The sequence below is a fragment of the Oryctolagus cuniculus genome, chromosome 2 (genome assembly GCF_051225735.1).
Source record: "Oryctolagus cuniculus isolate XC-2025 breed Fujian yellow rabbit chromosome 2, ASM5122573v1, whole genome shotgun sequence".
Classification (NCBI taxonomy): Eukaryota; Metazoa; Chordata; class Mammalia; order Lagomorpha; family Leporidae; genus Oryctolagus; species Oryctolagus cuniculus.
This window is the reverse complement of record NC_142868.1, coordinates 74519906-74537521: the sequence shown is the minus strand read 5'-3', so window position 1 is coordinate 74537521 and position 17616 is coordinate 74519906. Positions and strand designations below refer to the sequence as shown.

The 17616-nt window shown below is 43.8% G+C and overlaps 1 protein-coding gene across 6 annotated transcripts in view; it reads right to left on the bottom strand.

The window, feature by feature from the left end:
- Positions 1 to 17616, bottom strand: part of MTUS1 (microtubule associated scaffold protein 1) — a 163580-nt gene that overhangs the window by 129138 nt on the left and 16826 nt on the right. For 2 of the 6 annotated variants that reach the window (XM_089325864.1, XM_070068466.2), the window contains exon 2: positions 10191 to 10290. The exons of the other annotated variants lie outside the window; for them this stretch is intronic. The gene's annotated coding sequence lies outside the window, so the exon portion shown is untranslated. The remainder of the gene's footprint in view (positions 1 to 10190; positions 10291 to 17616) is intronic. 6 annotated transcript variants of the gene reach the window in all.

Sequence of the window (17616 nt, the reverse complement as noted above, 5' to 3'; positions counted from 1 at the left end):
AGTGATACTGACCAGGAAGGGAAAATAATAGGACTTTTTCAAATAGAAATGGAGAGACAGGCGATGCAGTCAGAGAGAATCACAATGGTTGTGATCTTGGTTTCTGGCTGGTAACAATCAGAAACTCCACATGGTCAGTGGGTGGGGAGAAGAGCAGTGGCCAGGTCAGCTCAAGAGTTTGGATCGATTCTTCCAGCAATGCAAGTCTGCCAGCACTGTTGAAAAGGAAACTCACACTTGGGCTGGGCTGAAGCAAGGAGATGCCCAGGCAAGGAGGGACTGTCAGAGAGAAAATTGTTGGGATGACTAGGAACTACTGTAGTGAGAGGGCAAGGGGGTGAGCTGAAGAGGCTCCCTCATTCTAGGCCACCTGCTCTGAGCAGCAGACAGCACGACACATGGTAAACACTGTTGAATTAAACATTCTTTTAAAGGACTATTTCACTTACATTAATATTTAAAGAAGGAAGCCATAGCAGATAGAAGAGGGAGGAAAACTGCATCAATAATCTATCACGTTCCAGACAGAAACTCAAAGGATTTCAGCTCTTAGTCTAACAAAGTAGACGAGCTCTCTTTTATCTTTTCTTAAAAAAGAAAAAACAAACACCTAATACTTGAGTTTAGGAGATGAATGCTGGGAGTTCTAGAGCTAAAAGGATTTGTATCCATTCCCAACAACAAATAAAGCAGAGGTTCAAGGAACAGATATGAGATCTGGGTTAAAATAAATAATTGATCAAGCATAATTTATTAAGATTCTATTTAGGCTCATTATCTAGGGGAGAGTAATCCACTTCTTTCTAAAACATACAAATTTAAATTTTTTTCCAGAGAAAATACTACTCAACAAAGGAAGCTATCAGAGAAACTCTTTTATGGCACATTTTTAAAAATGTTCTGTTTCTCTCTCACTGTCCACTCTGCCTGTAGGAAAAAAAAAAAAATACCTTGCTCCCTTTTCTCACCCACCCTCAAAACCACATAATCAGGTCCATATTTAAAATGTCTTTAACATCTTGCACTTCACTAATTACAATATTTTGTTGGAATACTCAAATATTAAAGTGTCTTAAAAGCAGATGGAAACCCTTCACTTCCCCCAACCAGCCCCCCAAAAACTAAACCATTGAAGTGGGAGTGGAAGACACATACCTCCTCCTGTAAAGCAGATAGAAAACACACCATAGAAACAAGAGGATTCCAGGCCGGCACCGCGGCTCAATAGGCTAATCCTCCACCTGTGGCACCAGTACACAGGGTTCTAGTCCTGGTCGGGGCGCCGGATTCTGTCCCGGGTGCCCCTATTCCAGGCCAGCTCTCTGCTGTGGCCAGGGAGTGCAGTGGAGGATGGCCCAAGTCCTTGGGCCCTGCACCCCATGGGAGACCAGGAGAAGCACCTGGCTCCTGCCTTCAGATCAGCGCAGTGTGCTGGCCGCGGCGGCCATTGGAGGGTGAACCAATGGCAAAGGAAGACCTTTCTCTCTGTCTCTCTCTCACTGTCCACTCTGCCTGTCAAAAAAAAAAGAGGATTCCAAAGAAAAACCATTTTTACACTAATAAAGAGTAAACAATTTACACTAATAAAGAGTAAACAATTAATTAGTGTTGCCTCAACCTCAGGAGCTTTTTTTTTTTTTAACACGTGCTTTCAACTTAAATGAGCATTGGCTTCGGAAAACTGATTTATTCTGTGATTACCACAGAAGGGTCCGTCAGTCTGGCATGAGCCACGCTGTGCAACTCAACCCTGAGGCAGTGAGGCCCCCACTGACTGTGCCATGGACAGCACTGAGGAAAAGCTGTGCACAGACGTCTGTTGGAAGTGCGGGAACGGAGCACAGATCCACAGAACTGACCTGCTGGGGCTCACTGACTAATGCCGCCATTCACTGAAAAAATCTGCTTTTACTGTGCAACACTCTGGCTCCAGAACTCCCTAAATCCACCAATGCAGCATGTGGAGACCCCACACCCCCACAAACCCCTACAGGCACATTCTTGAAAGCTTAGTAATGTCACTTAGCAAAATGTTTTTAACATCTTCTTCTCACACTTAACTGTATTTCCTGTATTCTTTAAACAGGTTATGAAATGCAGCACAGTTGTGTTCCCCCAGCCCTCAACTCCTGCCGCTATGATAGTGTGAAACCCAAATTGCCAAGTTAAACAAGTTCAGAGCATTTTAAGTTATAAATAATTAGTTCCAGTTTTCTTCCATCCCTTTCACCCACTCTGCCTCATTCGATTTACACACACACACACACACACACAGTATAACCAGGATCGCAATGCACAGTTAACCAAATAGCCAAGGTTCTAGACACCTCAGATGATACCGGACACTACGTCTATATGTAATGATTCCCTACCACTCTTCCAGGTATTGTCATAGTAACCATTAAATGACTACAGTTGGTTTTAAGAACAAAACGTTTACATATGGCTTAGCAAGAGCATTTATGCTTGACAACTCAGGCCCAAAGCTGAGTACCACACTTGCCTAATTGTCTTTCTAAAAAGTAGGTAAATACATATTCATATTTGCTCATAATAATCTTTGCTTTTTCACACTTTCTAGAATGTACCCTGAAGTAGGGGTAATTTAACATAACAAATACCACAAATCAACGTGTATGGAAGTGAAAAGTACATAAAACTCAGAAAGCTGTTATTAAAAAGCAGTGTTACTTTTAAAACCCAAGTCTAGTGTTTTAGTTTAGAGGCCCAATCCACTATATATCTAACTTACCTAGATTCCTCAGAATATCAAAGTCATCAGCTGTGAAAGTAAGCAAGAGAGGTGTCTTATTCAAGTTATTTGTCCCAAAAAACCTCTTGGGGTTGTGCAGAGGAGTCTGGCTTTCATACTGCAATGCAGAAACTATACCCAGACTCAAAGAAATCCAAGCACCAGACCATACAATGACTCCTCTCTGGAGACCACGGTTGCTCACAGCCCGGCTCAGTCTTGCAGCAGTAATAGGACTGGCTGTAATGACTTCTTTTTCCCCCCCCACAAAACTCAAGAATTTTCCATGGACTGCCTGCCAATGAAACATCGCAGATTTCCTAAGCCTTTATAGGCAGAAACTTGTTCATACTGTACATCACTTACAGTAAACCTCAAAACAAAACCGACAAGTTCCATGAAAAGGGGAGGGGCTTTTGCTTGTCAGATTAAATCAGTATTCACTGTTGCTGAGTGGTTGCTTCTAAAGAAACCAGAATATTCCAATGACTTGGATAATAAAAAAAGATGAAAGTTTGGATGAGGAAATGCTAAATATGCATCTACATCACAACTTCTCACTTCCTACACTAAATTTCCTATACTAACAAGGTTTTAGGAGTTTCACCTCCTTTAAACAGAGAATTCTGAGTGCTCAAAAATTCTCAGTAATAGGGGCCAGCACTGTGGCACGGCAGGTAAAGCCACTGTCTGCTGCCTTGGCATCCCATACAGATGCCGGTCCATGTCCCCGCTGCAGCATTTCTGATCCAGCTCCTTGCTAATGTGCCTGAAAAAGCAGCAGAAGATGGCTCAAGTGCTTGCCCTGCACCCACATGGGAGACCCAGAAGAAGCTCCTGGCTCCTGGCTTCGGACAGCCCAGCTCTTGCCACTGTGGCAATCTGGGGAGTGAACCAGCAGATGGAAGACCTCTCTCTCTCTCTTTCCCTTTTTCTCTGTAACTCTTTCAAATAAAATTCTCAATAACGAATATATGTGCAAGAGGAAATTCTAGAAAATTACGTATCTAACTACTAACAGTTTACCATCTTAGGCAGGGAAGGGGGCAGAGACATCTCTCACATCACACATTTTTATTATTATTTAAATATAATGAGTGTTTGGAATTTTATTTAAATATCAAAATACTAAAATATACTTATGCTCCAATGGAATAAAACGTATTCTTTATGAATTGCTCAGTTTTGACCAACATTCCTTTCACAGAAAATAAAATAAATCTGGAAATCATTTACTCAGAATCTTGTGTGTTTTGCAACTGAATGACTACCGCCATCAAAGCTGTTACTTTACAAAATAATCCATGTAGTCCCAAAGCAACTGTCTTAAAAATTCCAACGATAGACAGTCTGATTCAGACACCTAAAACGTGCCAAAACAGTCTTTCAAGCAGGCAGCTTGCACATCAAAACAGACACTGCAACAGACAGACTTCTCCTGAAATAAAATACTACTCTTACTAGCAAAGGTAGCTCATTATTTTCCAAGAAAAAAAGCTCATTCATGGACAAAAGGTCAACCAACACTTCCAATTATCTTCCACTGTTTAGCATATCCTAGTCCATTTACTCCAACTTACTCATTCCATACCCAAGAAGGCTGAGGTCTAGAGAGAATAAATTATGTTTTACAGACGTGCCTGTAGGTCACCATTCATACCACTCGCCAAGGAACAGAAACTCCAGGGTACCATTCACCTTAGAGATGGCGGTAATGATGCGCCTAGATTTGTGCACTGCAGCAGCCCTGAGGACTTTCAAGTTCATTCAATTATTTCAAGACACAACCAAGACTAGAATTATCTCCCACCTATTCTTTAGCTTACCATCATCTGGCCTCACAAAGGTTTGAAAGAAAGCAAAACCCAACGGGGCATTTATGACAAAACTCTGATCTTTGTCCTTCTTAACTCTGAATATCTAGCTGCCTTGGGTGAAATGGCATAAATCCCAGAAACTAATCCTGCATAAAGAACATCACACCTCTTGATAGGAAAGCCTGCAGAAACGAGAGAGAAGCCTACACAATAAAACAACCTGGGGGCCAGCACTGTGGCGTGGAAGGCTAAGCATCTACCTGCAGTGCCAGCATCCCATATGGGCGACGGTTCAAGGCCTGGCTGCTCCACCTCCTATCCAGCTACCTGTTGATGGCCTGGGAAAGCAGGGGAGGAGGGTCTAAGTGCTTGGGCCCCTGCACCCACGAGCAAGGCCTGGATGAAGCTCCTGGCTTCAGTCTGGCCCAGGCCTGGTCAGTACAGCCATTTGGGGAGTGAATCAGCAGACAGAAGACTTCTCTCTCTGCCTCTGTCTCTCCCTCTCTGTAGCTTCACCTTTCAAATAAATAAATCTTTAAAAAAATTAACAAAAACTAATACTACAGATGCACCACACCAACACAATGTATTTAACAGTTTGTGTCCCAAAGCTACAGGTGAAGAGCAAATATTTCACTTGTACTGTCCAAACTGGAAGCCTTTTGTTTTCAATATCCCAATTCATTGCACCATAGAGGATTTAAATAAAGAGACTCATAATTATGACTGTCATGTTGCATCTACTAAAACAAAATTACCAGCTCCCACTTCCCAGGAGAGAGGCCAACTTCATCTGTGTTGATGTCATACCAAGGAAGCACTTTTGGCCACAATCACTGATGCCAATTAAGATAAAAAGCAAGTACATTTAGTACTCTACTGGCTAACAAAGTAGATTAAACTTTCCTACAAAGAGAAAGTATGCCAAAATCTAGACCTTTTTCATAACCCATTATCAATCTATGCTAAAGATAATCTAGGCCCCAAGTGAAAATGTTTCAGACCATTGCTCAGTAAATAGCCAGCGTAGTTTTTCCATTTTCCCAAATGGCACAACTATCTGTGACTCATCACAAAGAAACACAGAAATATAGGGCAGGAGAAGCACAACAGACCCAAGGTGCCCTTGACAAAGAACTGGCAAGATTATATCACCTAATTCATATTAGAGAATGAGAAGATTGCATCTCCAAAGATAACTGCAGAAGAGCAATGATCTATTATGAACTGAGTTATCATTCTAGTTCCCTAAGTTTGTGCAATGCATTCACACAGAACTTTCCTCCCCTTTTACCTAGTTAATTTGAAAAGCTAACTTAGACTGAACAACTATTATTTTTCCTTACTCTTGACATGCCAGTGAGCAGCCAAGAGATAAAAAGTGCAGTAGTTTCCCCCTCGTCCATGAAGGGTATGTTCTAAAACATTCCATGGAGGCCTGGACGCATGGCTAGTACTGAACCTTGTTTATACCATGTTTTTGTTCTGTCATACTCATGATCATAATCTATAAATCAGGCACAGTAAGAGATTAACAGCAGCCATAATAAAATAGAATAACTGATTATAGCAATTTGCGATAATAAAAATTATCTAAAATATGTGAATTATTTCTTTCTGGCATTTCCATTTAATATTTTCAGGCCTCAGTTGACCACGAGTAACTGAAATCACAGATAAGGGGGACAACCAAGAATCAGAACCCAAGAAAAAAGATGATGTAGTCACTGGAAATTAATGCCTTTGAGCCAGACTTTTAAAGCTCTCTGCAATGGCTCAAATCACCAAGCCCACATGTAGAATGGGGGCCAGTATATGAAAAGCCATGCAAGCCACACTGTCAGTAAAGACGGTCTAGGGATGCCATGGGGTTACTTGAAGCAAGTCAGAAAGCCCACTGTCCCTATCGGTGACCTCCCTACCCACAGGCCAGCATGGTGGGAGACACCTCACTTTGACCCAGCACCGAGAACCAGCTCGACTCCTTAGGAAGAACTCTCCGACATCTCCCTCAGCGGCTCTGAGGCACCTCCACACACACACATGTGTCAGCAGCTGGCACTTTCCAGTTAGAAACTTGGTCCCAAGCACACTCTGTTAGTAAGTCTGCGATGCAAGCCTGGTCCTTCCAAAGTCTGCTCTCTTCCCTACTCTGCAGCGTGCACATTCACATTCCTTCTTTCCATCAGAGTTACACAGAGAGAGAAGGAAAGGCAGAGAGAGAGAGAGAGAGAGAGAGGTCATCCATCCGCTGGTTCACTCCCCAGAGAACCGCAATGGCCACAGCTGCACCAATCCAAAGCCAGGAGCTTCTTCCGGGTCTCCCATGCAAGTCCAAGGGCCCAAGGACTTGGGCCATTTCCACTGCTTTCCCAGGCCATAGCAGAGCTGGATTGGAAGTGGGGTAGCTGGGACTCAAACCAGAGCCCATATGGGATGTCTGCACCACAGGCAGCAGCTTTACCTGCTATGCCACAGCAACAGCCCGAGATATTTTCATATTCATAGCGACATTACTCACCATAATGAAACAGTGGGCAAAACCCAAGTATCCAATGGCAGATAAATGGATAAGCAAAATGTAATATACAACAGAACCTCAAAGTGTTTGTGGGAAATGTGCATTATCTTTTTAATTTCTTTTCCTATGGATTTTTTTTTGAAACATCCTTATATATAATGCAGTGGATTATTATTCAGCCATAAAAAGGAAAGAAATTCTAACACATGTCACAACGTGGTTGAAACTTGGCTACATTACACTATGTGAAATAAGCCAGATACAAAAGCTCAAGTACTGTATATTCCAACAGTTGACCATTTGTTGACCAAATGTTAACCGACAAATGCAAAGGGTCTCCCCTATAGCATTCACCATCCTTACTGAGCACTGTGGCAGTACACCAGCCAGGTAGAAGTTCTTCTGAGCTAAAAAGTCACATAAAATTGCAGCCAGCATTGTGGTATGACAGGTTAAGCCACGGTCTTGTGGTGACACTCACCCGTGTCCAGGTGCCAGTGTGAGTCACTTCTGATCTAGTTCCCTGATAAAGTGCCTTGGAAAGCAGTGGATGATGGCCCAAGTACCTGGGCCCCTGAGACACACGTGTAAGCCCCAGACACAATTCCAAGTTTCTGGCTTCAGCCTGGCCCAGCCCTAGTTGTTGTGGACATTTAGGAAGTAAACCGGCACGTGGAAAATACTTCTCTCTGTCACTCTTTCAAATACATAAATCTTATTTTTAAAAGAAACCTGTTGGAGTGAGGTGGACACTATGGGAAATGGTGGCTTGATCAGCATAGCCCTGACTGTTAATGAACAACTAAATACATTATCCCTCTTAGTAGTTTTTTTTTATCTGTTCTACTTAATATGACTGGTTTAGATCTGAAATTGATGCACAGTTATTCTTAAGTGTTGAAAATTAACTGAAATGTGATCTCTGTTGAACATGGTGGTGGGAATGGGAGAGGGAAGAGATGTATAATTTGGGACATGCTCAGGCTGACTTGCCCCAAGTGGTGGAGTTGGAAGCATACCAGGGGATTCCAATTCAATCCCATCGAGGTGGCATGTACCAATGCCATCTCACTGTTCCAGGTGATCAGTTTCAGTTCACAGTTGGTCATGGTGAAGGGACTGGGAGTCAAAGGGAGCACATAGACAAGTCTAGTACCTGCTAACGCTAACTGATGGAGTAAATAAAGGAGAGAGTGATCCAACATGGGAAGTGAGAATCTCAGCAGACTCATAGAATGGCAGATGTCCTAAATAGCACTCTGGCCTCAGAATCAGCCCTAAAGGCATTCGGAGCTGGCTGAAAAGCTCATGAGAGTATTTCAGGCATGGAAAGCCAAGACACTCTGGCAAAAGATCTCTGCGAGTGAGATCCCAGTGGAAAGAACAGGCCATCAAAGAAGGAGGTACCTTTCTCTGAAGGGAGGAGAGAACCTCCACTTTGACTATGAGCTTGTCTAAACAAGATAAGAATCGGAGAACTCAGAGGGCTTCCATAGCCTTGGAAACTCATGACTGGAGCATAGGGAGATTACTGATGCCATAGACAGGAGTGTCAATTGGTAAAGTCAACAACAGGAGTCACTGTGCACTTACTCCTCATGTAGGATCCCTATCCTTAATGTGCTGTACATTGAGATTTAATGCTATAACGAGTACTCAAACAATATATTTCACTTTGTGTTTCTATGGGGGTGCAAACTGTTGAAATCCTTACTTAATGCATACTAAACTGATCCTCTGTAAAAAAAAAAAAAAAAAAGAAAGAAAGAAATTATCAACTCCCAACTTGACTCTCACTGGGATTAAACATGACAATAGGTCTGCTCTGATTTCATCATCATTTTAAAAAATCATCTATTATTTTTCACTTTATGTTTCTGTGTGGGAGCAAACTGTTGAAATCCATACTTAATGTATACTAAGCTGATCTTCTGTATATTAAGATAATCGAAAATGAATCTTGATGTGAATGGAAGGGGAGAGGGAGTGGGAAAGGGGAGGGTTGTGGGTGGGAGGGACGGTATTGGGGGGAAAGCCATTGTAATCCATAAGTCGTACTTTGGAAATTTATATGCATTAAATAAAAGTTTAAAAAAAAAAAAAAATAAAAAAAAAAAATAAAAAGTCACATAGAAAGAATTCATTTACACATATGAACAAACTCTCTTAAATTTCCAAGTTTTGTTAAAATCTTCATGCAGTTCTCATTGTATCAGCAGAAGAGTCCTAAAACAAATGACTTCAGAAGAGAGTAAAATGATCACAGTGACCTTGACAGGTTTGCTGACTGAAAACATTTTTCATCCGTGGCTATTTTCAAGTTCAGAAGTTCAATGCTCAGCATCAGGACCCACAGGCAACAGACCCTGGGCAGGTCCCAGGAGGGCTCAAATATATACTTCAGGGAAGCAACCTGGCCAGCCCAGGTGACTCCAGCTGGGGCCTAAAAGCCAGACTGACCCCAAGACACACCACCCAGCACTGAGTCTCAGGACTTCGGGACAGGCCCCGAGGCAGGCACTGCAGCGATGCATCAAGGTGTCCAGGTTCCTGCTGGGCCCCCAGACCTCAGCGTGGTTATCTCCAGACAGATGATGCAACTCCCTCTGCCCACTCAATAACGAACTCCTTTTCCAGGCTTAAATAAACATCAGGTAGAAAGCATGACTGAGGACAACAGCTGTCCTGGAGGCACGCTCTGCTCTAAGCCTCCAGCAGAATGCCTGCACACAGTAAGCCTTCAAAAAGTGTACACTGTGAGGTAGAATTTCTTGGTTTTCCCCTAGACATCACTTATAGATGATCGATCAAAATTAAGAAGTGGAAAAGAACTTACTTCAGTACCTAAACACAAATCTGATGACATCGTGTATGTCATGCTCCCCTCGCTTTCTCTCGGAAGATCCGATTGTAATAGCCCTTTTGGAGAGCATTTTTACCAGCTGTGAAAATGGATGTTACACTGTCTGACCTTAAGTGGGAAACTCTGAGTGTGGACTCTATTCACCACCACCCCTCTCTGAGAAGAGCCCCTTCTACTCACTGAGGTGGGCTCCACCCTACACACTGCTGAGTTAGCTAGTCCTGTGTAGATGCCTACCTCCGCTGAGAACAGGTGTTGCTTCCTGCAGCATCTGGATCTAAAACAAGCAGTCAGGCACAAACTCAGGCATCCTGAGCACCAGCCACCTTCCTCTCCCCTGCCAAAAAAAAAAAAAAAGGGAAAGAACCGGAGCAATGGACTGAGAGAAGCAGAGAGGAGCAACGGTGCCAGGCTGACGACCCTTGCCTGACTTGATGTCTGACTACCTCCGCTAGGCACTGAAGTCCAAGAAATACTCCATATCCTTCTAACCATCACCCTTGTTTTGCTTCCAGCAGCTTGAATTGATTTCACTACTTTCAGTTAAGACAACTAAGCAAGCAGTTGCTGAGAATATATCACAGCATGGGGGCTGGCGCTGCGGCACAGTGGGATAAGCCTCCGCCTGTGGCGCCGGCATCCCATCCCGGAGCAGGTTCATGTCCCGGCTGCTCCTCTTCTGATCCAGCTCTCTACTGTGGCCTGGGAAAGCAGCAAAAGATGGCCTAAGCACTTGGGCCCCTGCACCTGCGTGGGAGACCTGGAAGAAGCTCCTGGCTCCTGGTTTTGGATGGGTGTGGTTCCGGCCACTGTGGCCATTTGAGGACTGGACCTGCCAATAGAATCCTCTCTATCTCTCCCTCTGTCTGTAACTCTACCTCTCAAATATTAAAAATATATACATATATATCACAGGAAAAAGTTTATACACAAAGTAAATTTTTAGCACACTTTTCTACATATCAATAAGGAACCTGATAGAAAATCACAGTAGACTGAAAGAGTGAAATACAACTACTTAAAAACCATGCAGTTTAGGTGCCAGCACTGTGGTGGAACATCTCTACGAATCCAAAGCACCTGGGAAGTCACAGATGATGGCCAAGTACGTGGGCCCTGCCAACCACAAGGGAAACCAAGTTGGAGTTCCAGGCTCCTGGCTTCAGCCTGGCCCAGACCTGGCTCTTACAGCCATTTGAGGAATGAACCAATAGATAGGAAACAACTCTCTTGCTGCTCTTTCAAATAAATATTTTAAAAAGGACTATATAGTTTACTAAACAACTAGCCAAGGTATTTGTTTTATGATTACAGTCATGTAAAAACACATAGAAGGCCGGTGCCGCGGCTCAATAGGCTAATCCTCCGCCTTGCGGCACCGGCACACAGGGTTCTAGTCCCGGTCGGGGCACCGGATTCTGGCCCAGTTGCCCCTCTTCCAGGCCAGCTCTCTGCTGTGGCCAGGGAGTGCAGTGGAGGATGGCCCAAGTGCTTGGGCCCTGCACCCCATGGGAGACCAGGATAAGCACCTGGCTCCTGCCTTCAGTTCAGCGTGGTGTGCCGGCCGCAGCACGCCGGCTGCAGCAGCCATTGGAGGGTGAACCAACGGCAAAAGACCTTTCTCTCTGTCTCTCTCCCACTGTCCACTCTGCCTGTCGAAAAAAATCATTAAAAAAAAAAAACGCATAGAAGAACATGGGGAAATTATGGCAATATATGTGGATAGAGATAACAGGTTATGAGTTATTGATGCAGTTTTACACATTTGAGAGACAGAGTGCCCATCTGATGGCTCATTCCCCAAATACCAGCAATAGCTGGCACTGGGCCAGGAGCTCAATCCAGGCCTCCCAAGTGGGTAGTAAGGACCCAAGTACTTGAGCCACCACTGCTACCTTCCATGGGTTCACATTAACAGGAGCTGGAATCAGGAGTGGAGCCAGCACTTGAACCCAGGGACTCTGATGTGGGATACAGGTGTCCCAAGAGGCAGCTTAACATCTAGACCAAATGCCTACTCCATAAATCTGTTTTAATTTCATGCGTTACTAATTAAAACTAGGAACAAAATTCTAATTGCCAAAAACTAAAAATAACCAAAATGTCCACTACTGGTAGATGAATTAAAAAACAAAACTTCAATGCATCTAGACAATGAAATACTGAAAAATAAAAAGGTAAATCACTGACACACTAACATGTATGTGTCTCATACACACAGGCCAAACAAAAAACACTATATATATAACTATCCACCCAATATAAACTATAAAACTAAGGGAAAAAGATGGAAAGAGGACAAGGGAACTTTATGGAATGATGGAAATTTTTATAGTTTGGGTGTAACGGGTTATACAGCTGTATAAGGGTTTGTCAAAATGTAATAAATTGAATGTCTAATAAAGGGCAATTTTTCTATATGGAAATTATATTTCAATAAACCATACGTCTTTAAAACAACGAGCTTAGAAACCAAACCAAAGGTTCTTAGGCACTAAATTTGCCATAACTAAGTTACCGTGTTTCCTGAAGCTTATCCAAGGTTCCAAATGAGATCTCTCTCTCTCATACACACACACACACACACACACACACACACACACCTCAAAAAGTGAACCAAGACGTTCCCAGTTTGGTAACAGAACTCTTCACACTACTAGGATCCAGTTCTAGAACACCACCTCCACTTGGCTTCAGAGGTATGACTCTATCTTGGTTTTCTTCCTAAACTCGAACTTTTCTCTTTGGCCAATGCCTCTGCTGCGTTCTTCTCTCAAGAACCTCCAAATGTTTAGAGTAAGCCAGGGCTGAGCCCCTCGATCCCTTCACTTCCTACACGCACACCTTGTTTTTAATATTTTGTCTGATAACAACTCCTGCAAGCATTCTCTAGCCCTGATCTTTCCCCCAAAGCTCCAGATTTGAATAATCAACTGTCGATTTGACATTCCACTTGCACACTTTTTAAAGATTTCTTTATTCAAAAGGCAGAGTTACAGAGAGAAGAAGAAAAGAAAAGAGAAGAAAAGAAAAAGAAGAAGAGGGAGAGAGAGAGAGAGAGAGAATTAATTAATCTTCAATCCACCAGTCCACTCCCCAAATGGCCGCAAGGACTGGAGCTGGGCTAAAGCCAGGAGCCAGGAGCCTTCTCCAGGTCTCCCACATGGGTGCAGGGACCCAAGGACTTGGGCCGTCTCCCAGGCCATAGCAGAGAGCTGGATCAGAAGAGGAGCAGCCGGGACATGAACCAGCACCCATATGGGATGCCGGCACTACAGGCAGCTGCTTTACCTGCTACACTACAGCCTCGGCCTTTATTTGCACATTTAACACATATCTCAAACTTCCAGGTCTCAAAGAAAAACTCCAGGCTTCCCAATGCCTGTCAGCTACCCTCTTGTCCCAGCGCTCCTCACTCTCAGTAATCGAAGACACCACTCTGCACCCAGCTTGAACAGGCCAAACACCCAGGAGTCAGCCTTAAGTGGCATCACTCCCTCTCACTCCAACAGCAACCCTACTAGGCACTACCTTCAAACTAAATCCCAGAGTCATCTGTCACTTTCATTATCCCCTGGATCCCCTGGTGCAAGCCACCCTGGTCTCTGTCCTGAACTACGAGCTGGACACATTCTGAGATCCTGAGCCCCTCACCTCCATACAATGTCCTCTCCCCACAGGCAGCACAATGACCCTCTGCACTCCATTCCTGCCACTCCAAGCCTGCTGAAGGCTCTCACCACACTTAACATAAAAATGGGACCCATTGATATGGACCAGTAATTAGCAGCAGATTAACCTTTATGATGACAAGACACATCTTCCTAAGGCAAGGGCATCCTTGCTGCTACCCACAAATCAGACCAGACTGTTTAGTGTCCACCTACAGATGCTGTGAAAGACCCCTTGAAAATCAATGCACATTCACTCCAGAGTCAATGGTTTCCAACAGAACACTGTACTCCTCTCCTCACACCTCTATAGCTACCCTGCGAAGGGTGCAGTCCTTGGCCTGTTGGCCACCGATTGCTTAATCTTCATGATCTCTAAAGTGATCCGGTTTCACCCGCAATAGATCAAAGTCTCAAAAAAAAAAAATACTGTTGCAAATATACCACATCCAATCAGATAACTATCTGCAGAAAAGATTATGTCTCAATTTCCAAACTGAAGTTTCTGCTAGCCATTTGACTTCAGCATGAAATCTGTACCATGTTGTAGCCAAGAGACACTGGGTAGAATGTTAAATAATCTTCCCATAAACGTCAATTTTAAATGTACAGATCTTTGTTTAAATGTTCTGTTGTCAGCAAGTTCTCCGACAATGCCTCCCTCTGTCCGAAGAAGGACAAGAAACAGGGCCTGCTACTGTTTAGACCCCTCGGGCTCACCATGATTAACATCAAATACAAAGGCTTCTCTTGCAAATGAGAATCATCTAGAAATATATCCCAGTAATCCCAGCTGCTTAAAAAGAATAACCTCGTGGCCAGTGCTGTGGCGTAGCAGGTAAAACCACCACCTGCAGTGCTGGCGTCCCATATGGGTGCCAGTTTGAGTTCCACTTCCAATCCAGCTCTCTGCTATGGTCCGGGGAAAGCAGTAGAAGATGGCCCAAGTGTTTGGGCCCTTGCACCCACGTGGGAGACCCGGAAGAAGATCCTGGCTCCTGGCTTCAGATCCGCGCCATCTCGGGCCGTTGTGGCTCTTCGGAGAGTGAACCAGCAGATGGAAGAACTCTCTCTCTCTGCCTTTGCCTTTCTGTAACTCTTCTTTCAAATAAATAAAAACCTTGGGGGGCGGGGGAGTAAAGTAAAAAAAAAAAAAAAGAATAACCTGACTACTTATTTTTATGATCCCTAAAATTTTTTGTTTTTAAATCAACCACCAAAACAGACCTCCTCCTACACAAGCCAGGAAGGGGACGTTCGCTGTCCTTGGACACCTCGCACCTGTCTCTGGACAACACACCCTCTTCACTTGACCGTCTCCTCTCCTCCTTATGTCATCATCCTCTGGCAGCAAGAGGTAGCGGTGGATCTGTGCCACTGAGGCCCTCTTGGTAAGCTCTATTTTTAGCCCTGCGGCCCCTCTCTGATTCCTAACTTGGCCCCAGATAATCATGAGGCATGGGTTAGAGAGAAACCCTTCAGAAGCCAGGCAAGTTGCACTAGGATTAGCAACGCTGCTCTGCCAACACAGCCAGACTCTCCCAAGGGCTACAAAAATCACCCACCAAGGACACCAGGTTAAAGGACAGCCACCTCTATCTAACCTGACCACCTTCAGTGCACCCAGACCCAAAACTGGCCTCCCATTCCAAACGTGCAGTTCACAGCACCTTGATTTAATCAGTTAGCAAAGTAAAGATGAGAGAGATTTACTATCCACACCAGGATTCAAACCCATGGGCCAGGAATTTTAAAAACACGTCATTAGTGAGATGTTTTTCCCCAAAATGTCACGTCCATCAGCAACACAGATTTCAGATTAACAGCCTGGGAAAAGAGGTATTGATAAAAATATTCAAAGAAAATTTCAGTCACCCTTCAAAAAAAGATTAGCATACCAAGACGATGTGGTAAGTTAACTATTCCCTCGTGCTATTATAAATATAACCACATACTATATCATTTCTAATTGGAACAGGCCTTCCAGAAACTACACATACATCTAATGTTGAAACTATCCACAGACTACTGCTACACCTTTTTAAGGATGACTGCATCAACGAGGATTTTAAGAACTGTAGGATCAAGATATTTGGTTGGTTTTTCCATCTCACCACTAAAGTGAAGCATGAGAATCTCAAGCTAGGTTTAAAAGTTTAACCACTGAAATTTTCTGCTGGCATACATCACCCCAAAACACAGGGTAAATAACTCATGTATTTCATTTGTGTCTTTCCTCCAAGCACATCATGAAGTATCAAAATCGACCTCTTTCCTTTCTGCTTACCTTGAATTTCTTAGAGAATTATAGTATCTTTTCCAAACCCACACATCTACAGTGTCCAAAATATTTGCTCCCCAGATTTCTGCTGATAACACTACATGAAGACCTTATGGAAACACTGAGAACACATTGGCGGTGGGAGTGCAGACTATCTGACTTGCCTCAGAGCCGCAGGTGCAGGAAATGAAGAGTCTCTCACTAGCCCTGGCTCCATCAGCTAGCATCTGCTCCATGGGGTCTCTGGCCCAGAAAGCAAGCACACTTCTACCTGTCAGGTGCCCTCCGCTCCCTCCACTCTGGGGTTGGGATTTTTCCAGGGACTACAGAATTTGAGAGTGTGCCAGGAGAACAAAGGAATACAACTCGGACCTCAGGAAGCAAGCAGCTCAGCCAAGTCCCCTCCCTTCCCTTCTAAACAGAACAAAATCTCTTTACTCTACGACTAGCTACTTTTTATATTTCTTTAATGGGTGTGTGGGAAGAAGGAGCCTATGGGGTCTTGGAACAGAACCTCAATGGATAGAGGAATGGGTGGAGTCTTTTTTTTTTTTTTTTTAAAGAAAAAGGGCAATTCACGAAGAATGCTGCTGTGCTATGAGAAGAACTGGGAAATGCACAAGTTGGGCTTTGTTTAGTTTTTACTTCTAAGACTAATGTGCTTAACTCAAGGACTTCAACTCCATGAAAGCAGTCCTTGAGGCTGGCTCCTGACTCTACGTCAGTCTCTGTCTGTCAAGGCAGAAACCTGAATAATTACTCACAGCAATAAATCCTTAACAGCAACATTTCAGTAATACACTGCATGCTTCCTTAAGGCAGTGTCGGATGCAACAAGTTCCAAACTGGCCAAGGCCAGGCGCACTGCTCCCATTCACACAGACCTGTGACCTGGATAGCACCACAGGTCAGCTCAGAGTTCAAAGGCAGACACGGACACAATGAAGATTTTCACATACACACAGGAGAGAAATGTTATACCTATGCTCACCCAATTAGTATTTGTGGAATTTAACAGCCCAAATGGTTTTTAAAGTGAGAATTCTGGGATCCACCCATGCCTTTCTCCAAATGATTTCAACCCTTTATAAAGCATTTGAATCAGGAGTTAAATAACATCTCTCTTTTGGAATACTAACTTCCTAGCATACCCAACCAGCTTTTGTCACAGGCAGAGATGGCAGAGTGTCTTAATGTAACCCACATTTCCAGTCGAGACTATTCTTCCTCATCATTGTCCATGTGTGATGTTTCAGTTAGCAACTTAAAACTTATTTTCATCACTAAAGTCACACTATAGCCTTTCAAGAATAAAATAATCATTTAATTTTTTATTAGACTCAGAGCCTCCATTAGCTGCAAAAGTGGTTTACAATGAGTGCTACAGAACAGCACTTTGGCCCCAGAGAAGCGAAGCGGCTACTGAAAGGGGAGCTGTTACTTCAATCCGGCTTCTGCCAGTTTCCTTCTATTACAGAGTGACTGTCTCACCTGAGCTTTCATTCATTCAATCACTAATCCTTTACCTTGCCAGCTAAGGGAGACACAGCAGTGGACAAGACAGTCCCTGCCTTCAAGGGGCCCTCCAAGCGCCTACAGTTCAGTGAGGGAGGACCAACAATATTTACAACAACTGCGAAAAGCAGACATGACCAGAGCCTATGGGGATCCACAGGATGTGCCCCACTGCTGTGGCGACAGACACGGCTGT